Source organism: Anomaloglossus baeobatrachus, chromosome 6 (assembly GCF_048569485.1).
Source record: "Anomaloglossus baeobatrachus isolate aAnoBae1 chromosome 6, aAnoBae1.hap1, whole genome shotgun sequence".
Classification (NCBI taxonomy): Eukaryota; Metazoa; Chordata; class Amphibia; order Anura; family Aromobatidae; genus Anomaloglossus; species Anomaloglossus baeobatrachus.
The window spans coordinates 476,139,646-476,166,967 of NC_134358.1; the positions used below are offsets into that span (position 1 = coordinate 476,139,646).

At 45.5% G+C, this 27,322-nt stretch overlaps 1 protein-coding gene across 3 annotated transcripts in view; it reads left to right on the top strand.

Moving 5' to 3' along the window:
• The first annotated feature begins 7,190 nt into the window (after positions 1 to 7,190).
• Positions 7,191 to 27,322, top strand: part of GSDME (gasdermin E) — a 199,647-nt gene continuing 179,515 nt past the window's right edge. For all 3 annotated transcript variants that reach the window (XR_012724556.1, XM_075316699.1, XM_075316698.1), the window contains exon 1: positions 7,191 to 7,275. The gene's annotated coding sequence lies outside the window, so the exon portion shown is untranslated. The remainder of the gene's footprint in view (positions 7,276 to 27,322) is intronic.

Genomic DNA, 27,322 nt, shown 5'->3' on the forward strand with positions numbered 1-27,322 from the left:
AAAACTTGACTTCACTGGTTGAGGGGTGTCCCTATACTTTTGTTCATATTGTCCATATCTGATCAGTCATTCAAATCACTTTATATCGATTAAAAATTGGTCTTTGGTTGGATCGGGGCCCCAACTTAAACAGCTAAAGTATAAAATAAGAATGAGTTTTGTCCACTTGCAGAAGATATGATCATCCATCCCCTGAAATGACTTTAGGTTACTCAGGACAGACTACGTAGGATATGAAGAACCTGGGACATTCCGGGGTTAGTAAACATCTTTGTTGTGTCTACACCATAGAACGTATGGTCAAGTTATATATTGTCTACGTGTTTTTAAGAAATTTGAGACAACTCTAAAATAGATCAACCATTAGGGAGCAATACATATAAAAAGTAACAGTTGTGTAATTAGACAGATAATATACAGATATGTTATGATCTCGCACACACGTTTGCACTGCATGCTTCCGCAACATAATTTATGTTCTGTGGCTGCAGTGATAAATTTAGACCTACAAGTAAGAAAGGTAAACTTATCTAACCTTTACGTTCCTTTCCTGCTCCCATCCCCTGTAATTGATGTATTAGTCCCATATGATGTACAGTTTTGATTGAATATAACACAAATTTCTCCATAAAGTCGGCACCAAATTTGGGTCAAATCCACCCATGTAAATAAACATTGCTTAAAGGGAACCTGTCACCAGTTTTATGCCCTATAAGCTGCGGCATTCTAACATACTGTATATATGAGCCCACGCCGCTGTGTAAAACATAAAAATCACTTTATAATACTCACCTAAACCGCTCACTGCGGTGGATGTGGCTCAGATGGGCGTCTTCGTCCTCCGGTGCCGGCGCCTGCCTCTTTCAGCCATCTTTGTCACTGGCTCTGTCGTCCTTCTGAAGCCGGGGTGCATGACGCATCCTACGTCATACACACTTGCCGACATTCAGGTCCTGAGCAGGGCAGATTAAAGTATTGTAGTGCGCATGCGCGGGACCGGTGAGTGTGTATGACGTAAACATGTCATACACACAGGCTTCAGAAGGACAAAGATGGCCGAAAGAAGCGGCGCCGGCACCGGAGAACGAAGATGCCCATCTAAGCCACATCCACCGCAGCGACCATTTTAGGTGAGTATTATAAAGTGTTTTTTATGTTGTACACAGCGGCCTGGGCTCTTATATACAGTATGTTAGAATGCTGTATATAAGAGCCCAGGGGTGGTGGCCGCAGCTTATAGGCAGAAAAAGTGGTGACAGGTTCCCTTTAAAGAGAAGCTTAAATTTGGTTACTGGCGTTCTTGAAATTCATCGATGAAGCAGTCGTCAGACGCACTTCAATTGTCCCAATATATGGACCAAGGCTAAGGGTACATCTCCTGGTATATTGCCTAAACAACGGCACCTATTCAACCAGTTAGAACCCTACCTTCTTTCTGTGGCCTTTTGGAAGGTTCAGCCACAGAAAGTGTATATAAAGTGTTTGCCTACAGAAACCACTATTGAGAGCTTGCTGCCTACAATTTTTTTTACAGCTGGCATTGAGTAAATTGGAAGAGGTATAAATCCATATGCAGTGAGTAGAGGTGGCACACAGAATGTTATCATTTATCTCTAAGGTTATGACTGCACAGCCACCTTTGACACGAGATTTCTACTTGTATCAAAGTCAATTTCAACATGTATTTTTTCTCCTTTTTCTCAAATTGTATTGGTATGGTAGAAGTTTTGATATATTAGATAAGAGAAAAGTTGGTCACGTCATCCAATTAAACAGATGAATGAAGTTACATTAGAGTGAACCTGTCAGGTGAAAAATCACACGACCGTCCCATTTCTGTGGTCTCCAAGAAATGGATCAGTTTTTCCACATATTCATCCGTGTGACAATCGCTTCCGTTCTGCATACAGTCCATTTTCCATCCGTTTGCCTTCTGTTTTTTTGCGGACCGCAAAAACCCCCCAAAAAAACGGAACAAGGGTCTGTGCCATAACCCAGGATCCATTACATACACTTAAAATTTAGAAAGATGGCTAGATAGATAGATAAGAAAGACATATATGCCCCACTCCCCTTCATTTTGTAAGCTTGCACACTATAGTGCCTCTCATGTGGGACTAAAGGGTGTTTAGCCTTATTTTTAGCTCCAAAATTCATATTATCCCCAAAAAAACGTTATGGGGTCCCACCTATTTTTTGTAGCCAGCAAAGTGAAGCAGACAGCTGCAGCCTGCAGCTAGCAGCTTCACTTTGGTTGGTAATCCACACCAGAGGGCACCCCACGCTGGTATTTTAAATTAAATGAAATTTAAACCAGAAACGTGGGGTCCCCCCGAATTGAATCACCAGCCAAGGTAAAGTGGACAGCTGTGGTCTGGAATTCTCAGGCTGGGGAGGCCAATAGTTATTGGACCCTCCCCAGCCTAAATATAGCAGGCCGCAGCCATCCCAGAAGTGGCGCATCCATTAGACGCTCCAATCCTGGGACATCGCCTCGGATCTTCCCATTCCCTTGTGCGGTGGCAAACAGGTTAATAGTGTTGGTGTCAGCTGTGAATTGCCAGCTGACATCAAGCCCTAGTATTAGTCATGGGTTGGCGCCTATCAGACACCCACCCATTATTAATCCAGTCGTTGAACAAAGAAAAATAAATTTTATTTGGACAAAGACCCCCCGACTACATCCCTCGTTCACCAATTTATTACAATGTTTTAGAAAAAAGTCTGACGTAATCCATAGCGACGTCCCACGACGATTCCCAAACACGAACCTGAAAGACATGAAAATAAAAAGTTATTAAAGAAATAAAGAAGTAAATGGCACTTCCTCAAGATATTAGTGGGCGTCGGGGTGCACTTCAGGTTCCAAGGCCATACGTTACAATAAGTAAACAAGGCACTCCCAAAAATGACTGCAACGTGTATTTTTATTCAATGCGCAAAAAAGGTTTTCGGTCCTACATGGACCTTCCACAGCAGCACATTAGTGGAGTGAAAGTCAGCGTGGGATGACAGGCGCGGTATCCACCGCCCCATGGGGGCCGCCATTGGGCGGTGGATACCGCGCCTGTCATCCCACGCTGACTTTCACTCCACTAATGTGCTACTGTGAAAGGTCCATGTAGGACCAAAAACTTTCATCTTCTTTTTTGCGCATTGAATAAAAATACACACTGCAGTCATTTTTGGGTGTGCCTTGTTTACTTATTAAAGAAATAAAGACAACAGACACTCTGATTCACCAATTTATTCCCCTGCAAAATCCCTAATAATCCCGGCGTAATCCAATAAGGGGGTCCCACGACGATCCATACCCACTGTCCAAGTCAGTGAAGAACAATGTTCCCCATTTGGCTGGGAAAGCAGTGCAGTGACCTTCAGATAACTTCATGCAGTGAGCCCAGGTCACAGCAGGGGTCACACAGCAATGTGTGAGCAGCCGCGGGCCTGACGAGCGCTGACGTTATGAGGTTAGCTCAGTTGGCGATGAACTCTGCTGAACTTGTGACGTCAGCGCTAGTTACTGAGTTCTATGACCGCCACGTTCTTACATCAAACATTGTGGGCGGCCTGCGGCTGTGACGTCACGGGCTCTCACGATACTTCACGTGAAAACGCTGCGGTCATAGAACTCAGTGACTAGCACTGACGTCAAGGGCCGCCTGCGATACTTGATGTGAGAATGCCGAGGTCATGAAACTCAGTGATGAGTGGTAACATCACAAGATCAGCGGAGTTCAAGGTAATGAACTAAGCTTACCTCATGATGTTAGCGCTCGTCATCCCCGCAGCTGCTCACACACTGTTGTGTGAGCCCCTGCGGTGACCTGGACTGGGCAAGTGAGTGGGACATTATATATACTGCAGGGACCCCCATATACAGAAGCCACATGGATGTGCTTCCGTGTGGCTTCCGTTTTTTTGTAGACCCATTGACTTCTATTCATCCACGGTCTGCAATTTGCGGAGCAGAATAGGACATATTCCAAAATAACAGATCGGACACACTGACACAGATGACACACATCTGCGTGCCATCCGTTTTTACACAAAACACATAGAAAAAGATGGTCTTGTCCTTTTTGGTCAGCAAAAAACAAAACGGAAAGGAACGGGAAGAATGTGACGGTTGTGTGAATGAGTTCTTAACCTGTAGGTATGGGGGTTAATCTGCAGGTTAATAGCGTTATGATGCTGCCCGGCGCCCACACTAAGAGCCCCGCTGCAGGAAAGAAATTAACTTTATTTCTCCCAGCAGCCGCTGGCATTTAGTTTATAGAGGGGCGCCAGCACAGCTTCAGTCACTGCTCTGAAAGGAGACTAGGGCTTCAAATTAACTCACATCTGAAAGCCCTGACCACCTGCACATCCGGGTCAGGGCAATATCAGCAGCATCATCAGGTCATCTGATCACTCGTCGGCACCACAAATGCGGTAAGTTGTAAGTGCTCAATAGGTGCTAAAGACACTGAAGAGCTACCGTAATGGGGAAGGTGGGATTTGAGGACACAGTTGGGGGCAGGGGAATGAATGTGGACACAGAATCGGGAGCAAATAGGGGTGAGGTAGGGGAAACTTGAGGAAAATATGGAGAGCAAGTGAGGGGAAGGTGCAGACAGTATGGGGAGTGAGGGGGTATGGCTGTGGACAACGTTTGGTGAGAGAGGGGGGATTTCTGTGGAAACAGTATGGGGAGCGGGGGCAAGGACAAATTTGAGGACAGGTGAACAAAGGACTAAGAGCCATGACATGTGCTCGAAACGCGTCTGGTGTGCGGTTTAAAGAACCTTTTGGATTTTTACTGAGTCAGATGATATACTTTTGTGGCTTATCTTTATTACAAGAAAAATATTCTTTGTATTTTAAAAAAGTTTTTCATTAAAGCTGTGTTTTTATGGAAACGACAAGCTGGATCTTTCCTTTGTTGAGCTGTGCCTCAGACGCTGGACAGCAGCAGGATCTCGAGCTTCAACACCGCCAGTTTGGGAGTGCGGACGTCTTGGGGTGAGCTGGATATTTGTTTCTTTGCACAAATTTGAGGACACAGTATGGGAGTGGACAGTTTAGGGAGTGAAGAAAGGATGGGTGTAAACACAGTATGGGCAGCGGAGGGAGAAATCTGAGGAAACTGAGCACAGGTGAGGGGGAGGGTGGAGACAGTATTGGGAATGAATGGGTATGGGTGAGAGAGGGGGAGATGTCTGTGGAAACAGTATGGGGAGTGAGGGGAATGAGTGTAGACACAGTATGGAGAGCAAGGCGGGAGTAGGTGCAAATACAGTATGGGGACAGGTATGAGGAACAATATAAGGGGTGTATGGGTGTGCACACATAATGGGGAGCGAGGGAGGACTGAGTGCGAACATAATATGGGGAGCGAGGGTGGGAATGTATGAGGAAAGCATATGAGAGAGGGAGGGAGTGACATCTAAACAAATATAGTACAGGGAGCGAGCTATGGGGAGGAGAAATTTGAGGAAACAATATAAGAAGCGAGGGGGGGGGGTGTATGAGAAAATAGTATGGGGGATGAATGAGGACATAATATGGGAAGCGAGGTGGGGAATGGGTGCAGACATAATATGGGGAGCGAGGGTGGGGAATTTGAGGAAACAGTATGAGGAATGAGGGGGGGGATGTACGTGAACACAGTATGGGGAGCAAAGGTGATAGGAGAGGTGCGGACACAAGCGAGGGGGGGAGAAATTTGAGGAAACAGTATGAGGAATGAGGGGTGATGTACGTGAACACAGTATGGGGAGCGAAGGTGATAGTTGTGGACACAGCATGGCGAGCGGGGCAGTATGTATGAGGAGACAGTATGGAGAGTGAGGGGGTAAATACGTGAAGAGACAGTTTGGTTTGCGTGGGGGGGATGTAGGAGGAGAAAGTATGTGGGAGTAATAATTAGGGTTCTTAGAATACATCAATGGAAAAAAAATAATTTAGCCTTTGAGACACAAATAACCTTAGACCTTAAAGGGAAGCGATCACCAGATTTGTAGATTTGTACGGGACAAATCTACAAATCTGGTGATCGCTAAAGTGTGGCCACCACCAGTAAACCCTTGTATACAGTATCCTAGAATACTGTATACAAATGCTCAGGCCACTCTGTATAATGTAAGAAAGAGCTATTATTATACTCACCTGTGGGGCAATTGGGTCCAGTGGAAGTCACTGGTCTCGGTGCAGTGCCTCCTCTCTCCTTTCATCGCCGTCCTCCCTACCCAGCTCCGTGTGGATTACGCGTCCTACGTCATCCACACAGTGCCCTTCGTTGTGCTCCTGCGCACTCCTCTTTAAACTGCTGAGGGCAGTGCAAGGTACTGTAATGCGCAGGGGCGGGGAAAGGTCAAAGAATGCTCGCACATGAGCACTACAATACTTTGATCTGCCCTCAGCAGGGCAGAGATAAATGCACGTGCGTAGGAGCACAATGGTGGACTCTGTGTGGATGATGTAGGACGTGTCATCCACACGGCTGGGTAGGAGGGCGGTGATGGAAGGAAGAGAGGAGGCGCCAGACCGAAACGCTCATCGGACCGGAGCGCCCTGCAGGTGTGTATAAGAAAAGATATTTGTTATACAGAGCGGCCTGTGCTCTTATATACAGTATTCTAGAACGCTGTATATAAGGGCTGACAGGTGGTGGCTGCAGGTTATAAGGGCCAAATCGGGTGACAAGTTCCCTTTAAAGGGTTAAACTGCCTCAAATTTTGAACCTTCCCTTTAAGAACAGAATATTTTCAAGTTTATCTCACTATAACAATACACTTTGTGTGTGAATTGGAGCCAAAGATCCCATCTTTGCTATTTCACACATTATAGTAACACACAAGCTCAGGACAGTTTCCATGAACAATGGCTTGTGGGTGCCATATTGTAACTGCACCGTCTCCCATTGTTCCTAGCACGTGACTTACTACCAGATTGTGGCTAATTAGTTGTGTAGCTCTATACCCCGCCATGTCTGTGGAATATGCCCCGTGCGACTCTGCCCTCGGTGCGGCTGTGTCGCGCCTCCGCTTGTGTACACTCGGTGCTCGCACGCCACAACACACTGACAGCACCGACAGCCCCGCCCTCTGGCGTCTTCCTATATTGACGTACGTTCTAACCAATAGCAGCGCAGCGTTCCACAACATTCAACCAATCAGGAATCCGGAGTCCAAGGTAGCTGAGATTGAAGAACACTGAAAGGGGAAGCGGAGCAGACAGTCCGTGCAGAGTGCGGGGCACTGAGGTCTGCGGCCATTCACACCGGGCGGGGAGGTACGTCAGCTGTATACGCCGTATATTCTGTGTGTGAGGACTTCTCGCTGTGTCTGTGACAGTAGAGTGCACAGGACAGTAACTTATGGTCATAACTGCAGGAATTCTCCAGTCAGCTGACCTGCTCATTACCAGGGAAGCCAGGACTTAAAGGGGGTTTCCACTTTGAAGGGTTATTGCTCTCAATAAGTAAAAACAATGTAATCTTGTAGATCTCATATATATTTTATACCGAAATAAAAGATAGTTTTATGGCAAAACAATATGTAAGAAATTATGTTAAAGGAGCAGAATCGTATGGTCCGATGTACCTTACTATTACCCTGCATGTACATCCGGTACTACTAGTAAATTGTGACGATAGTAGCGTTAGTACCGCACGTGCATCAGGCAGGTGGTAGTGTCTGTACAACACATCAAGTAGGTAGTAGTGCCTCTACTATGTGTACATCAGGTAGGTAGTAGTGCCGCTACTATCTGTACATCAGGTAGGTAGTAGTGCCGCTACTGTATGTACATCAGGTAAGTAGTAGTGCCACTACTATGTGTACATCAGGTAGGTAGTAGTGCCTGTTGTGAATGTCATCCGAGTGGGTGCTGGTGTGGAGCTCCCTCTGATGGCCAGGAATGGTAATGAAGCTGAGGCTGAATCTGTGACCCAGACAGGTGTTGGAGTTCATTGGGAATCCAGGAAATCCTATTGCAGGTCAGCCTAGTGTATTTAGGAGAGCATTTTCTGCCTGGCGCTGCCGCCAGTGATGATGCTTCCTGCCTGCTTCTGAAGATGTCTGGGAGTTTTCCCTTCAGTCTCTCCCATTTTGTTCTGTGCCTGAACCTACTCCAGATAAGTTTACTAGTTTCTATGCTTAATTGCTGAAATTGCAATTTAAGGTTGTTTTTGCTTATTCCATTTGGTTCTGTGTTTAGTTTCTTGTATGTGAGAGTCTCTTTCTGCTTTTTGTGAGCAGGGCAATTCCTCCAGCAAGAAAGGGAGCTTGTTCCCTGTTCATTTTTGGATTATTTGCACTTGAATATTATTTGTTCTGTGATTTCGTTCCTTCCCATTATATCTGCAGTTCTGTCTGAAGTGTCTGGCACAAGAGTACCTGATATAGTGGGGAAGAGACCGTGTGTTCTCAGTATTTTTTTCCTATCAGGAGTTTGGTATTTTTTGCAGGGTTTTTTGCTGGCCGCAATCGGTTTTCTGTCCTGTCCTATCTAGTAAGGTGGGCCTCACCTTTGCTAATCTATATTTTCTTACATCACCGTTGTTGCATGTTGGGGGCTTGCTATTTCTTTGGGGACTGCTCCGAGGTAAGTTAGGATTTCTCATTTCTATCTTTGAGGTGTAGCAAGTTTCTCAGGCAGTGACGAGGTGTCTAGGTGTGTTAGGAACATTCCACTGCTACTACTAGTTTTGTCTGATAGGGGATTGCAGTCAGCTCAGTTTCCACTTTCTTGGCTTTTTTTCAGAGAATATGAATGATAACACAAAGTCTTTTTCTCCACCCATGGTTAGTGGTTGGGTGAAGCCATTTATTGTCAAACTACTGTGTTTTCTCTTTTTAAATCATAATGACAACCAAAAACATCCAAATAACCCTGATCAAAAGTTCACATACCTTGGTGATTTTGGCCTGATAACATCCACAGAAGTTGACACAAATGGGTTTGAATCTCTAATAAAGGTCAAATCCTCACCTGTGACCTGATTGCTTGTAATCAGTGCGTGTGCATAAAAGCTGAGTGAGTTTCTGGGATCCAGACAGACTCTTACATCTTTCATCCAGCCACTGACGTTTCTGGATTGTGAGTCATGGGGAAAGCAAAAGAATTGTCAACGGATCTATGGGAAAAGATAGTTGAACTATATAAAACAGGAAAGGGGTACAAAAATATATCCAAGCAATTGATGATGCCCGTTAGCAGTGTTTAAACTGTGATTAAAGAATGGAAAATCAGGAGCTCTGTAAAAACCAAACCACGATCATTTAGACCAGGGGTCTCAAACACGCGGCCCATCAGGCTGCTTCGTGCGGCCCCCAGGCTCGGGACCCTGTTACTATCGTGGTCGGTGCAGGGGCCGCAGCCACTGTCTGCACTTTGTTAGATGAATGTTTTGCCGGCGCTGATCTGAGTCAAGGACTGTGCGCGCGCAGCGCCGGCAAAACCATCATCTGACAGAAATCACTGACAGGAGCTGCGGCCCCTGCACTGGCCGCGATAGTAACAGGGGCACGGGTCTGGGGGCCGCACGAAGCAGAGATGAAGAGCCAAGGGAGCGCGGGACAGGTGAGAAAAATTTTGTGTGTGTGTATATAGTGTGTGTGTGTGTGTGTTGGACGTTAACCCCTTAGCGACCTATGCGTACTGGGTATATCATGGCTCCCTGGTACTTAAGGACCCATGACGTACCCAGTAGTATGTCATGGCGAAATCGCAGCCCCGGTGGCTGCGATAGCTTTGCATTGCAAATACCTTAGATTCGGGGAGGAGGGGACCTCAGGAGGGGTGGTGTCTCCTCCCCGGACCTACGGAGGCTGTGATTGGCTGACGAACGCCGCTTAGCCAATCACAGCCACTAATGTTTCGGCCATTGAAAACGGCTGAAACATTGAAATCCAGCCATGATCAGTGCAGCTATAGCACCGATCATTGGCTGGAGCTGGGTGACCTCCGTTTCACCGCCCCCAGCTCTGATTGGAGAGACCGGCCTGGTGACCCCGATCTGTCCAATCACTGTGGATCTGGGGCCAGAGACCGCCCCCTCAGCTTCACTCCAGAGTCTGTGGAAGCTGAGAGTGATCGGTAAGTTATAGCTACTGTCCACTTTCAGCCACCGCCGCCGCCACCACCCATTACTACAGGATGGGCACATGACTATAGGATGGGGACAAGGTGGGCACATGACTATAGGATGGGGACAAGGTGGGCACATGACTATAGGATGGGGACAAGGTGGGCACATGACTATAGGATGGGGACAAGGTGGGCACATGACTATAGGATGGGGACAAGGTGGGCACATGACTATAGGATGGGGACAAGGTGGGCACATGACTATAGGATGAGGACAAGGTGGGCACATGTCTATAGAATAGGGACAAGGTGGGCACATTACTAAAGGATGGGGACATTACAAGGATGGGCATAATACTATTGGATGGGCACATTAATATAGGATGGGGACTAGGATGGGCACAGTACTACAGGATAGGGACATTACTACAAGGGAACAAGGATGAGAAACTTTACTTTAGGATAGGGATAAGGCTGGGGACATTACTGTAGAATGGGACAACTATATGATGGGGACAGTACTACAGGATAGGGAGATTGCTACAAGGGGACAAAGATGGGGAACATTACTATAAGATGGGGGACAAGGCTGGACACATTACTACAGGATGGGCACATTTCAACAAGATGGGGAACATTACTAAAAGATGTTGGCCAAAATTTCTATATAGTGATAATTGTAACACTATCAGTTACAAGAAAGAAATAAAATGTAAAAACAAAAAAAAAAAGCATGACTTTTTTTCACCATCACATTTTTTATATATATACATATATATATATATATATATATATATATATATATATATATATATTTAAACAAAGAATGTGCACATTTATTATAATTAAGTGAAAAATGTTAAAAATCAGTGATCCAAAGGAGTGTAAAAAAAAATAATATATGGTACCAATAAAAATGTCACTTTGTCCTGCAAAGAATGCGGCCCCCCAAATTATTTTTTTCCTCTGTGCGGCCCAAACACCCAGCCGAGTTTGAGACCCCTGATTTAGACCAACAAAAATTTCAGCCTCAACTGCCAGGAAAATTGTTCGGGATGCCAGGGAAAACCCACAAATAACATTAGCTGAAATACAGGACTCACTGAAAACTAGCGGTGTGGCTGTTTCAAGATGCACAATAAGGAGGCATTTGAAGAAAAATGGGCTGCATGGTCGAGTATCTCGCCTACAATACGCCAAACAGCACAGAGACAAGCCTCCAAACTTCTCGAACAAGGTAATTTGGAGTGATGAGACCAAAATCAAGCTTTTCGGCCTATAATAAAAGAAAAGAACACCATTCCTACTGTAAAGCACGGAGGTGGATTGCTGATGATGTGAGGATGTGTGAGCTACAAAGGCACAGGAAACTTGGTCAAAGTTGAAGGAAAGCTGAATGCAGCACGTTATCACCAAGTACTGGAGGCAAATTTGCCCGTTAACTGCATATGTGACGTACTTGGACGTTCCAACATGACAACGATCCAAAACACAAGGCCAAGCCAACCTGTCATTGGCTACAGCAGAACAAAGTGAAGGTTCTGGAGTGGCCATCTCAGTCTCCTGACCTCAATATCATTGAGCCACTCTGGGGAGAACTCAAGTGCGCAGTTCATGCAACAAAGCCCAGGAATTTACAGGAACTGGAGACTTTTTGCCAAGAAAAATGGGCAGCTTTACATCTGATAAATTAAAGAGCCTCATCCACAACTACCACAAAAGACTTCAAGCGCTCATTGATGGGCAATACATGGTATTAAGAACTGGGGTATGTGAACTTTTGATCAGGGTCATTTGGATGTTTTTGGTTGTCATGATTTAAAAAGAGAAAACACAGTAGTTTGACAATAAATGGCTTCACCCAACTACTAACCATGAGGGGAAGAAAAAAATGTATGTTATCATTCATATTCTCTGAAAAAACACCAAGAAAGCAAAAAAATCTGTCGGGGTATGTAAACTTTTGTGCACGACTGTAGTGCAGGTACTATGTGTACATCAGGTAGGGGTAGTGCCATATTACATGTACATCAGTTAGTAGTGTCTGCGCTATATTTACATTGCGTAGATAGAAGTGTTGGTACTATGTGTGCATCATGTAGGTAGTAGTGCCAGGAATATTCTGTTATACCATGTGACCCATCTATTGACCACCTGGATCATACAGACAGTTTTACGTTGACTGATTGATACTCCAAAAAGAGACTGACTGAGCTGTTGTGCTTGTTCAGACGAGCGTTAAGTGGAGGTGCTGTCTGAGTAAATGTCGGAGTATACAAAACTCTCTTCCGTATTACGAATTATATGTGTGCTGTCCGAGCAAAAAAATCGGAGAGCACACTGACCGATATAATTCAACCGAGCTGTTCAGATGACAGGTTTTTTTTTTTTTTTATAGGGACTTGAGGGTCTGTGTGAAAAAAATCGCAGCATGGTACTATTTTCCGTATTTTAAATTACTCATCCATCCAAGTCTATGGGTGCAAGCAAAAATTGGATCCCATAATGATAATTCATATAGCATCCTATTTTTTTACAGATACTTTGCAATTAATAATATATGAAACTACATGTGATTGTAACGTTCGTGGGGCGGTAGTTGTGGGTGACGCACAGTTCTCCAACTCTCTAGCACACCACATGAAAAACGGGGTCCTGGCTGGGTGTGTGGACTTTTGCAATGTCTCAAGTTGTACACCCATATTGCCGTTAGCGATAGCTGGACAGGACCAGTTGTTAAAAACTTGGAACTACCACTCCATTAGAAGCACATAGTCTTTACTAAACAGATGGCTGCTGACAACTATGTACACACGATAGCGGGCGCATTACTTTTTGGATATTTCATATACATCAAAGACCAACTCCAGGCATATTCCTGCAGTTCAATCTCATATGTCCTTATCCTTCCACACAGGGCCGGCTCCAGGTTTTTGTGGGCCCCGGGCGGAAGAGTTCCCCCCATAAACACGCAGACACACACACATACACAGATACGTACATATACATATTTAAAGACAAACTCGTTAAAACTGCAGTGGCAGTCGCCCATAACCCTGACCGCAGACCGAGAGTGGCGTCACGACTCAGATGTAAATAACCGGACATACCTGTTGCCAGAGAAGATCCCTAAGAGAAGTCCCTGCGTCGTCCCTGGAGGTGGAGCGGTGTCCCTGAGGCGATCGCCGTGGCGCTGGGCGACTCATATGCAGGAGGCTATGTGGGGCCTCATACTGTATAAACGGCTTTGTTGAGCCTCATACTGTATAAACAGCCTTGGGGGGCTCAGAAATGTATATAGGAGGCTATGTGGGGGCTCATAAAGTATATTGGAGGGTACATGGGGTCTCAGTTAGGTCCAGAAATATTTGGATAGTGACTGAATCTTCGTGATTTCGGCTCTGCATGCCACTATTTTTTTTATCTTAAAATGAAACAACTGAGATGTAATTGAAGCGGAGACTTTCAGCTTTAATTAAACGGGTTGAATGAAAATTTCCTATGAAATGTTTGGAAATTGCAACCAATTTTCTACAAAAAAAGGAAAAGAAATGTCCAGCGCGGTCCACAGATCATTGGTTAAAATATTTCCACATTTATTAGGGTAATTCCATTAAAAATATAAGTATACAAAGCGGTCAGCAAGGAAAAAAAGGTAGATGTTAGGACCCCTTTGTAGAGAATCCTTTGCAGGCAATGACTGTCTGGAGCCATGGACATCACCAAACGCTGGGTTACCTCTTTTGTGATGCTTTGCCGACCTTTACTGCAGCTAACTTCAGTTGTTACTTGTTTGTGGGTGTCTTTCTGCCTTAATTTTCTTGTCGATGGGGTTGAGATCTGGTGATTGACTCGTCCATTGCAGAATATTCCACTTCTTTACCTTAAAAAAAAAAACAAAACAAAATCTCCCTGGTTGCTTTTGCAGTTTATGCTGAGTAATAGTTCATCTGTACTGTGATGACCGTCCAAATCAACCTTGCTGCATTTGTTGAATCTGATCAGAAAGTACAGCCCTGTACACTTCAGAATTCATCCTGCTGCTTCTGTCTTCAGTCACGTAATCAATAAACACCAGTGACCCCGTGCCATTGGAAGCCATGCATGCCCGGCCATCACACGGCCTCTACCATGTTTTACAGAGGATATGGTGTGCTTTGGATCGTGAGCCGTTCCAAGCCTTCTCCATACTTTCTTCTTCCCATCATTTTGGTACAGGTTGATCTCGGTTTTATCGGTACAAAGAATGCTTTTCCAGAACTGGACATAACATAACTCACATCAGGAGCCATAAGAAATAGGGCACCAAGCCTCCCTCAATTAGGGAGGGAAGGTGCCAGCACTACTCATAAGAGGAATGAGAAACATGAGGACAAGAGTAAAGTGCAAAACTTGACAATTTTTATTGAATACACAACAAGACATATATTAATTTAAAATAATGCACTACCAGTACATCCTGAGGAAGCCGACATAGGATAGACCAGTGTATATAACTAAGAAAAAAGTCAAAAGGACATACTAGTCACAGTCTATACATGTGTGGCTAAAACTAGCCTAAGCAAGTCACAATAATTGGGAACATACCCAGTAGCAGGGGAACTGTTGTATATCAAATCAAACCGTGGTTGCCCACCAAAGAGGGGTGGGGAATCATGGTGATATTGCTGGCTAGGCTGCAAATAACCATGAGAATACAGCAGGGAATAGAAATGCAATAGCCATAAAACACAAGTGTGCAAATAAAAGGTATTCCCTTACCTAAAGTGCTAAAGTGCAGACTAAGCCAGTGCAAAAACGGCCGGCCGTGAACGCAAACAGTTCCTATGAAGTGTGGGAAGGCATCCTCAGGTTTCAAAAGGTCTCCATCCAACGCGCGTTTCGCGGGGATAGCTTTTTCAAGGTGGAAAACCAAGGTAATAACCACATAACCTGCCCAGGGAATATATATACCCCTTCTAATCTGAACTTCAGCAGCTGGGTGGCCGGAAGTGGCGTGAAAACAGGAAGTGATATCACTTAGCAACAAGCTTCTGTCACCATTGTACCTCATAGTTGTTATAAATACATAAAATATGCGACTCCATAAAGCAACCAGACCAATCTTAGTAAAACCGCTAATAATACAAGCAGAATACGCCAAAAATCCAACCCTAACATGCATCAATACAGGGACGCACTTCCGGAAGTCGTCAGCATAGAAGGCGGGGAAAATCCAGTAACTACTATGTGTACTGACGTATAGTAACCATGGACGCTTGTTCCGGATCGTTACCGGAAGTCGTCATGAAGGGGGGCGGGAATATCTCACATGACCGCCAAAGACGTCGGTAGCTAAGGAAGCTATAGACGTGCTGCGGTGAGGCCGGAAGTCGTCATAGATCCGGAAGTAAAGTCCGCCCCATCGCTAGGTAAGTGACACATGAATAAACCAATGACAGTCTGAGTACAAGTGTATAGGGATCGTCACGGTAAGGGAGTGAAATCATCGTACCACCGTTATGCACGCGTCCGTCCCACGGACACACCTCTCCATCCCCAGCTAATGCAAGTGCAAAAAATAGGGTACACATCCCTATCGTAATGGTCTGTGCCACATTAAGTACCTAAACTGGGCAAAAGGAAGTGCTGCTTATTAGAGAATGATGATATGATGATAAAGAGTGCAACTTATGATCACTGGGAAAGGAGAGAAAAGAAGGATAGCCCTCCTCTCCCTAGGCTTCGGCGCAATATGTAAACCCTCATAGCAGTCCTGAGACAAGATTGCCATCAGTTTTTATACCTGGTGGGAAGGCCCCACGCGGCTAATGGGGACGTGTCACCCCACAGCCACGCACCACCAATCCCAATCAGGGAGACAAAACCCAGGGCAAACCATGAGGTACCTCATCGTGTCCTAGGTCCTGTCACCACAAGACCACCTGCTCCGAGGGACACGTATCTCCGGAAACAGGGTGTACATGTGTACAAGACAGGAACCGAGGAACACCATGAGGAAACGGGGACAGGTCAAAAATAGTAAAAAGGTTTTTACCCATATCACCAGATGTGGAAAACTAACAAATAAGTACAATATCACAGATAGAAACACATAGCGAACATGATACAGTAAGGACCACTCAAAAAGCCACTAGAAAATATGCGACTTAAGCTTCGATAACACTTGGGTATGCGAAGGGCCGCCGGAGTAGACGAATCCAGCTGTTCTCTCCATACGATGGTAATAATCCTTCACTTTTCCCACATATCAGATATCCGACAGAAATCCAAGCCATACTTCAGCCTTAAGGCACTTAGTTACCCACATCGCATAAAGAAGAAATATATCTAAGAGGTAATATGTAAAAAGTTAGGAACAGGTCAGAGGTTATTACAAAATAGAGCAAATTGCCCCCGGTAGCAGAAGATTAAAAAATATTAAAACAACACACGAACACACAAATGGAATTAAAAAGGAAGGATTGCAAAAGAAAAGAGAGTGAGAACTGGCAGGAACATCAACCAGCTATCAAATTATAAAAAGGAGACAAAGCTGATGCTCTCATTGAGCCCCTTGGGGGCCAGAGTGTCCAGAGTGGAGATCCATCTAGCCTCCACTTGGGCTAAACGCTTTTTCAGATCGCCGCCACGGGACCCCCCACGTATGTGGTCAATACCCCGTACCCTCAGTCCAGACGGGTTACTCCCATGAAACTTAAAAAAGTGTCTAGGGAGTGTTTTCAACGAGGTGGGGTCAATGGTGTCCTTGGCGGCACTGATGTCCCGTACATGCTCCCTCGTGCGCACCCTCAATTCACGAGAAGTGAGGCCAACGTACACGAGGGAGCAAGGACACGTGGCGTAATAAATAACATATGTGGTGCTACATGTAATGTAGCACCTGATGTTAAATGTCTTGGTGCCATCTGAGGACGTGAATGTAGAGGTGCGGATAATGTTCTGACAAGCCAGGCACCGACCGCAAGGAAAGCACCTTAACAAGGGACCGCGGGTACTAAAAGGGTTACAAATCGGAGGCACGTAATGACTTCTTACCAGAATATCCCGAAGGTTTTTAGACCGACGGGCTGTCATGAGAGGGCCGGGAGGGAGGACATCAGCCAGAACAGGGTCCGATCGAAGAACAGGCCAGTGCTTATCCAGGATACTTCGCATGGTCTGCCAATGGTCGTTATGAGTACCTATAAAACGAATAGGTGGATCAGTTTTTTGTACTTTGGGGGTATATTGAAGCAACTGCTGACGTGGAGTACGTTTAGCACGTAAATACCCCTTTCGGACACAACGATTACTATAACCTCGATCCCTGAATCGGCTCCTGAGGTCGGCCGACTGTGACTCAAATGTCTCTTCAGTGGAGCAAATCCGCCTAGTTCTCAGGAACTGGCCGGTCGGGATAGCGCGTATTGTTGATGGTGTATGGGCAGATGATGCATGCAGCAGGGCATTGACTGAAGTGGATTTACGATGGACACTAGTCTGAATCATTGCCAAAGGGTCCACTTCGATGTAAATATCCAAAAAGTCAATGCACCTGCTGCTATATTTGTATGTTAATTTGATGTTGAGATTATTATTATTTAATTGCCCCATAAATTGCCCCATAAATTCGTCAAGCTGCTCCACTGTGCCCTGCCAAAAAAACAAAACATCATCAATATATCTGAGCCAGCACTGCACATGGGAGCTAAGCCCAATGCCACCCTCGCCAAAGACCGCCCTCTCCCACATACCGAGGAAGAGGTTGGCATACGCGGGGGCACAGGCCGCCCCCATGGCAGTGCCGCGTTGCTGCAGATAAAATTGGTCCTTAAAAATAAAAAAATTATGTGTAAGGGCAAAGTGGAGCAGCTCGAGGATAAATGTATTAAGTTCGCTATCCCGACCGGCCATCCCCAAAAACAGGCGGGTGGCCTCCAAACCGTCATGATGTGAGATGCAGGTGTACAGGCTCTCCACGTCAGCTGTAACAATCAGCATATTCTGATCCATAAAGATGCCATCGATCCGCCGGAGCACATCAGTCGTGTCACGGACATAGGAAGGCAAGGTTTCAACTAAGGGTTTAAGATGGTAATCAATAAATTTGCAGATGGGATCGCACAAGCCTCCTATGCCGGACACGATGGGGCGCCCCGGAGGGCAGAGGGCATCTTTATGGATTTTAGGTAACAGGTAAAAAGTTGGTATCGTAGGATATTTGGTGGAGAGCCCGCACATCATTTTATTAGTAATTAAGCCAACCTCAGAAGCCGACTCAAGGATCTTGGAAAGGTCACGAGAAAAGGGCTGCACAGGGTTGTAAGATAGTTTAGAATAGGTACTCCTGTCGCGCAGCTGCCTCAATGCCTCCTTCTCATAACTTGCCACTGCCCAGATCACAATGTTGCCCCCCTTGTCCGCTGGTTTTATCACGAGGTTATAGTAATCGTTGTGTCCGAAAGGGGTATTTACGTGCTAAACGTACTCCACGTCAGCAGTTGCTTCAATATACCCCCAAAGTACAAAAAACTGATCCACCTATTCGTTTTATAGGTACTCATAACGACCATTGGCAGACCATGCGAAGTATCCTGGATAAGCACTGGCCTGTTCTTCGATCGGACCCTGTTCTGGCTGATGTCCTCCCTCCCGGCCCTCTCATGACAGCCCGTCGGTCTAAAAACCTTCGGGATATTCTGGTAAGAAGTCATTACGTGCCTCCGATTTGTAACCCTTTTAGTACCCGCGGTCCCTTGTTAGGGTGCTTTCCTTGCGGTCGGTGCCTGGCTTGTCAGAACATTATCCGCACCTCTACATTCACGTCCTCAGATGGCACCAAGACATTTAACATCAGGTGCTACATTACATGTAGCACCACATATGTTATTTATTACGCCACGTGTCCTTGCTCCCTCGTGTACGTTGGCCTCACTTCTCGTGAATTGAGGGTGCGCACGAGGGAGCATGTACGGGACATCAGTGCCGCCAAGGACACCATTGACCCCACCTCGTTGAAAACACTCCCTAGACACTTTTTTAAGTTTCATGGGAGTAACCCGTCTGGACTGAGGGTACGGGGTATTGACCACATACGTGGGGGGTCCCGTGGCGGCGATCTGAAAAAGCGTTTAGCCCAAGTGGAGGCTAGATGGATCTCCACTCTGGACACTCTGGCCCCCAAGGGGCTCAATGAGAGCATCAGCTTTGTCTCCTTTTTATAATTTGATAGCTGGTTGATGTTCCTGCCAGTTCTCACTCTCTTTTCTTTTGCAATCCTTCCTTTTTAATTCCATTTGTGTGTTCGTGTGTTGTTTTAATATTTTTTAATCTTCTGCTACCGGGGGCAATTTGCTCTATTTTGTAATAACCTCTGACCTGTTCCTAACTTTTTACATATTACCTCTTAGATATATTTCTTCTTTATGCGATGTGGGTAACTAAGTGCCTTAAGGCTGAAGTATGGCTTGGATTTCTGTCGGATATCTGATATGTGGGAAAAGTGAAGGATTATTACCATCGTATGGAGAGAACAGCTGGATTCGTCTACTCCGGCGGCCCTTCGCATACCCAAGTGTTATCGAAGCTTAAGTCGCATATTTTCTAGTGGCTTTTTGAGTGGTCCTTACTGTATCATGTTCGCTATGTGTTTCTATCTGTGATATTGTACTTATTTGTTAGTTTTCCACATCTGGTGATATGGGTAAAAACCTTTTTACTATTTTTGACCTGTCCCCGTTTCCTCATGGTGTTCCTCGGTTCCTGTCTTGTACACATGTACACCCTGTTTCCGGAGATACGTGTCCCTCGGAGCAGGTGGTCTTGTGGTGACAGGACCTAGGACACGATGAGGTACCTCATGGTTTGCCCTGGGTTTTGTCTCCCTGATTGGGATTGGTGGTGCGTGGCTGTGGGGTGACACGTCCCCATTAGCCGCGTGGGGCCTTCCCACCAGGTATAAAAACTGATGGCAATCTTGTCTCAGGACTGCTATGAGGGTTTACATATTGCGCCGAAGCCTAGGGAGAGGAGGGCTATCCTTCTTTTCTCTCCTTTCCCAGTGATCATAAGTTGCACTCTTTATCATCATATCATCATTCTCTAATAAGCAGCACTTCCTTTTGCCCAGTTTAGGTACTTAATGTGGCACAGACCATTACGATAGGGATGTGTACCCTATTTTTTGCACTTGCATTAGCTGGGGATGGAGAGGTGTGTCCGTGGGACGGACGCGTGCATAACGGTGGTACGATGATTTCACTCCCTTACCGTGACGATCCCTATACACTTGTACTCAGACTGTCATTGGTTTATTCATGTGTCACTTACCTAGCGATGGGGCGGACTTTACTTCCGGATCTATGACGACTTCCGGCCTCACCGCAGCACGTCTATAGCTTCCTTAGCTACCGACGTCTTTGGCGGTCATGTGAGATATTCCCGCCCCCCTTCATGACGACTTCCGGTAACGATCCGGAACAAGCGTCCATGGTTACTATACGTCAGTACACATAGTAGTTACTGGATTTTCCCCGCCTTCTATGCTGACGACTTCCGGAAGTGCGTCCCTGTATTGATGCATGTTAGGGTTGGATTTTTGGCGTATTCTGCTTGTATTATTAGCGGTTTTACTAAGATTGGTCTGGTTGCTTTATGGAGTCGCATATTTTATGTATTTATAACAACTATGAGGTACAATGGTGACAGAAGCTTGTTGCTAAGTGATATCACTTCCTGTTTTCACGCCACTTCCGGCCACCCAGCTGCTGAAGTTCAGATTAGAAGGGGTATATATATTCCCTGGGCAGGTTATGTGGTTATTACCTTGGTTTTCCACCTTGAAAAAGCTATCCCCGCGAAACGCGCGTTGGATGGAGACCTTTTGAAACCTGAGGATGCCTTCCCACACTTCATAGGAACTGTTTGCGTTCACGGCCGGCCGTTTTTGCACTGGCTTAGTCTGCACTTTAGCACTTTAGGTAAGGGAATACCTTTTATTTGCACACTTGTGTTTTATGGCTATTGCATTTCTATTCCCTGCTGTATTCTCATGGTTATTTGCAGCCTAGCCAGCAATATCACCATGATTCCCCACCCCTCTTTGGTGGGCAACCACGGTTTGATTTGATATACAACAGTTCCCCTGCTACTGGGTATGTTCCCAATTATTGTGACTTGCTTAGGCTAGTTTTAGCCACACATGTATAGACTGTGACTAGTATGTCCTTTTGACTTTTTTCTTAGTTATATACACTGGTCTATCCTATGTCGGCTTCCTCAGGATGTACTGGTAGTGCATTATTTTAAATTAATATATGTCTTGTTGTGTATTCAATAAAAATTGTCAAGTTTTGCACTTTACTCTTTTTCCAGAACTGGGCGGCTTTTGATGTTTTTAGCATTGTCTAATCTGGTCTTTGTATTTTTAAGGCTGATTAATGGTTTGCACCTTGTGGTGAACCGTCTGTATTTGCTCTCATGAACTCTTCTCTTCATGGTTCAAGGCTTAGGGTATGTTCACACATCAGGTTTTTGCTGTGCGACACAATTCGGCGCTTTGCGGGAAAAACGCACCTATTTTTGTTTTTGCCGCCGCGTGCGGTTTTTCCTCAAATTTTTATTAGCGCCGGATTGTGCCGCATGTACTTGCGTTTGATCCGGTTTTTGCCAGCGGCAAAATACTGCATAGCGCCGGGTGCGGCGCTGTGAGGCATGGTGCATAATGAAAGTCTATGCGAGCCGGATACGGTGGCATACTTCAAATGCCGGAAGTATGTACAGTATCCGGTTTTTAGTTCTGAGCATGCCCAGAAATGATCTAAATTCATTGCTTGTCAGAAAATCAATCACTCACTCACTCACACTCTCTCAAACTCTCTCACTCACTGACTCACTCACTTACTGACTGACTCACTGACTCATTCACTCACTCTCACACACTAACCGATCATGGACGCGGCGCTGCACGGCTGTCACAAAGCTCCGGCGGCTTCTCCTGATTTGAAAATGCCGGCCGCCCATTATTCAATCTCGTATTCACTGCTTTTGCCGCCCACCGGCGCCTATGATTGGTTGCAGTCAGACACGCCCTCACGCTGAGTGACAGATGTTTCACTGCAACCAATCACAGCCGCCGGTGGGTGGGTCTATATTGTGCAGTAAAATAAATAAATAAAAAAAGAACGGCGTGCGGTCCCCCAAATTTTGATATCAGCCAAGATAAAGCCACACGGCTGAAGGCTGGTATTCTCAGGATGGGGAGCTCCACGTTATGGGGAGCCCCCAGCCTAACAATATCAGCCAGCAGCTGCCCGGAGTTGCCGCATCCATTAGATGCGACAGTCCCGGGACTCTACCCGGCTCATCCCGAATTGCCCTGTTTCGGTGTCAATCTGGGTAATAAGGGGTTATATCATGGCAGGCGTCTATGAGACACCCCCAATGATTAACCTGTAAGTGAAAGTAAATAAACACATACACCCAAAAAAATACTTTATTTGAAATAAAAGACAAAAAACACCCTCTTTCACCATTTTATTAAAATCCCCAAATACCGCTCCAGGTCCGACGTAATCCACAGAGGTCCCACGACCATTTCAGCTCTGCTACATGAAGCTGACAGGAGCGGCAGTAGAACACCACCGCTCTCTATCAGCTCCACGCAGCAACTGAAGTGAATCGCGCTGTCAGCGGGGACGTCACTGAGGTAATGCCGGGGTGTGTGCGGTGATGATGCGTGCAGGGTAGTGCCTGCGTGTGCGGTGATGATGTGTGCGGTAGTGCCTACGTGTGCGGTGATGATGCATGCGCGGTAGTGGCTGCGTGTGCGGTGATAATGCGTGTGGTAGTGCAGGGGGTGTCCGGTGATGATGCGTGCGGGGTAGTGCCGGCGTGTGTGGTGATGATGTGTGCGGTAGTGCCTGCGTGTGCGGTGATGATGCGTGCGAGGAAGTGCCTGCGTGTGCTGTGATGGTGTTCAGGGTAGTGCCTGCGTGTGCGGTGATAATGCGTGCGGTAGTGCAGGGGTGTGCGGTGATGATGCATGCGTGGTAGTGCAGGGGTGTGCGGAGATGATGCGTGCGGGGTAGTGCCTGCGTGAGCGGTGATGATGCGTGCAGTAGTGCCTGCGTGTGCGGTGATGGTGGGGGCGATAGTGCCGGTGTTTGTGCGGTGATGATGGGGTCTCTCTCTCAGCATAAAAAAAAAAAACAAAGAAAAACGGATCCGTCGCATCAGTTTTTTCACAATCTGAGACGGATCCGTTGCATCAGGCACAAATCGGATTGTGCCTGATTGGAAAAAACTGATGTGTGTACTTAGCCTTAGATACTGAAAAATCTAATTCCTGGAGAGTGTTTTTTACTTGGGTGGATATTGTGAAGACACTGAAGGGGTTTTTCTTCACCATGGAAAGGATTTTGCGGTCATCCACCAATGTTGTCTTCCATGTATGTCCAGGCTTTTTTGAGTTCCCAATTTCACCAATGCACTCTTCACAGCAACAGTTTCCAACTGCAAATACCTCACCTGGAATCAGCGCCAGATCTTTTACGTACTTTATTAGTGATGGATTAACAAGGGAATAGGCAATGCAGCACTTTAAAGAGCTTTTGACATAGTTGTGCAACTTATTTTTAGTTCCTTGAAAAAGAGGTATCTACATATAAAGAGCTGTAATTCCTGCAGCCTTACTTCAATTAGGATGTGAATACCCTCAAATTAAAAATGAGCCTGCACTATACGCCCATATTGATGATATAACTGTATATGAAGTATAAACTTGTGTCACTGTCCAAATATTTATGGACCTAACTGTATATAAGGCTAAGTGGGGCTCATAATGTATATAGGAGGCCATGTAGGCGTTCATGCTGTTTTTCAGAGGATGTGGGGCCTCATACTGTATATAGGTGGCTATATGGGGGAGATCACTGTATATGGAGGGGCTGTGTGGGGGCTCACTGTATATAGATGGGCTATGTGTGGGGCTCATCCTATATGTAGGGGCTCATATGGTATATAAGGGGCTGTGTGAGAGGTCATCCTGTAGGGAGCTATGTGAGGGCTCATGCTGTATTTAGAGGGGGCTGTTTGTTAATTAATACTGTATATAGGGGGATGTCAGCATACCTTATTCTGCTCAATATTAAGTGATAGTATTAATATAAAATAATATGTTAACATTAATATTGAGCAGAATTAATGTCAGTTTATTCGTTTGGTCCTTTCCACCAGTCCCCGTCCTTCATGTGGCCCCTCAGGAAAATTAATTGCCCACCACTGCTCTGGAGTCATTCCACCCTTCCTGCATTTCCACCTCATATTCCTCTCCTGTAGGGATTGTGCCAGTATGGCTGGACCAGGCTCACCCCCTCCTGATGCTTCCAGAATCCCTGCCCGGGACACTTTCTTCGTCTCGCGTACTGTTCTGTCTAGGTTTGTCACCTCTAGAGTTGTAAGCTACTAAAGCGCCGCACCACTCAGAGTTTCCCTTAGGGATCAGTCTCTTTCGGTCACTCCCTTGCTCGGCGGATAAAAACCCATCTCCAATCACTCTGTCTGCATTGTGGTTGGCTCTTTCCTCTGGTCTGAATCTCGCTAACATGGCTCTCAGTCTCCTCCCTCTCTTCCACAGGTCACCCAGTGCACACGGCCCAAACAACCTGCAGACAACACATCCGTCTATACAACACACTAGATTTAACTGTTCTGGAAAGAAACTGTCCCTTTCCCTGTGAACTAACCCCTCCCTTTGTGGGTTAGGTTGCTTTCACACATCCGTTTTTTCCTGTGCGGCACAATCCGGCGCGTTGCAGAAAAACAGCAACCGTTTTTTTTTTGCCGCCGGTAACTTTTTTTTTTGCATAGACTTACATTAGTGCCGTATTGTGCCGCATGGGCTTGCGTTCCGTCCGTTTTTTGCCACATGCGGCAGATTTAGCCGATGCGGCGGCCGGATGGAACGTTGCCTGGCATGTCTTTTTGTCCGGCAAAAAAAAACCCGCATCGCGCCGCGATTTGCAATGCATGCCTATGGACGCCGCATGCGTTTTTTTCCACTGCGCATGCTCAGTAGCGTGCCGCAAGCGGCAAAAAACGGACGGCCGCATGTCAAAAACTTATGCAAAGGATGCGGTTTTGTCGCCGCATCCGTTGCATTGGTTTTAGAGCCGGATTGGCCGGCTCTGCTAAAACCGGAGGCGTGAAAGCAGCATTAGTCCCATATTTATATGTTTCTGCTCAAGCCGTCTGTTACTGAGCAAACTTCATCTTTCTCTTAGTTAACATTCCTATGCAAGCACATTATATTCCTACATTACACTATTCTCATTTATACCTTGCATTACTCTATTAGTTTATCACATCCTACATAAATATATACCTTATATCTTACATTTCTGTACATTACCTATAACACTATGCATCAGTATACTTATTACACGCTACATGACACATCACAAAACATGACATAATTCACATTCTTCGCTCTTGGACAACTGTTCTGTCATGGCTGGTTTATGATAAAATGTTTTTTTTCCGCTTCTGGACAGTGCTCACTGAAGCCTTCAGTAGTTTAGAAATTTGTCTGTAACCAATACCATCAGTATGTTTTGCAACAATACTGTTGCAAAGGTTTGGACACTGCTCACTGGTTTTACCCATCATGAGATGTTTTTTGTGTGGCATCTTGATAATGACACACATTTTTTTTATAGGCCATTAGTTGAACCAGCTGATATAGTTTTTAGCTAAGGAGCAGGATTGCTTTCTAATTACTGATAGATTTAAGCTGGCGCCATGACTTTCCATGGCTGTTTGCACCTCACTTTCTTCATATGTTCAATACTTTTTCCCTGTGTCATTTCTCATTATTACACATAAGTTAATTTATGGGCATCTACGGCTTGAATTCTTTGCCTGTGTGGATCGGATGGATTGATACTGACGTCTGGTTACAATAGCACCTTTAGAAATATAATTACTTAGAAAATTGTAGACACAAGTATGTTTAGGGAGGGTATATGACAAGATATTCTTATACTTTTCAGATCCTATTTAATAAGTGTATTACAGACATGCCTGGCACTAGCCATAATTAGATGCCCATACTCTGCCTCCATGTGGCTCTTTCACATGTTAACTGATATTGTAGTATACAATGGAGTTTGTCACTCTTCTTATAGAGAATACCTTACACCATACAGCAGCCCCGATTCACCGCACTGGCTCTAGGCACATGAACATTGCCATGTACACTGCTGGCCAAAAGTATTGGCACCCCTGCAATTCTGTCAGATAATACTCAGTTTCTTCTTGAAAATGAATGCAATCACAAATTCTTTGGTATTATTATCTTCATTTATTTTACTTGCAATGAACAAACACAAAAGAGAATGAAACAAAAATCAAACCATTGATCATTTCACACAAAACTCCAAAAATGGGCCAGACAAAAGTATTGGCACCATTAGCCTAATACTTGGTTGCACAACCTTTAGCCAAAATAACTGTTGCCAACCGCTTCTGGTAACCATCAATGAGTTTCTTACAATGCTCTGCTGGAATTTTAGACCATTCTTCTTTGGCAAACTGCTCCAGGTCCCTGAGATTTGAAGGGGGCCTTCTCCAAACTGCCATTTTGAGATCTCTCTACAGGTGTTGTATGGGATTCAGGTCTGGACTCATTGCTGGCCACTTTAGTAGTCTCCAGTGCTTTCTCTCAAACCATTTTCTAGTGCATTTTGAAGTGTGTTTTGGGTCATTGTCCTGCTGGAAGACCCATGACCTCTGAGGAAGACCCAGCTTTCTCATACTGGACCCTACATTATGCTGCAAAATTTGTTGGTAGTCTTCAGACTTCATAATGCCATGCACACGGTCAAGCAGTCCAGTGCCAGAGGCAGCAAAGCAACCCCAAAGCATCAGGGAACCTCCGCCATGTTTGACTGTAGGGACCATGTTCTTTTCTTTAAATACCTCCTTTTTTTTTTTTCCTGTAAACTCTATGTTGATTGCTTTTCCCAAAAAGCTCTACTTTTGTCTCATCTGACCAGAGAACATTCTTCCAAAACGGTTTAGGCTTTCTCAGGTAAGTTTTGGCAAACTCCAGCCTGGCTTTTTTATGTCTCGGGGTAAGAAGTGGGGTCTTCCTGGGTATCCTACCATACAGTCCCTTTTCATTCAGACGCCGACGGATAGTACGGGTTGACACTGATGTAACCTCGGAAAGCAGGGCAGCTTGAACTTGTTTAGATGTTAGTCGAGG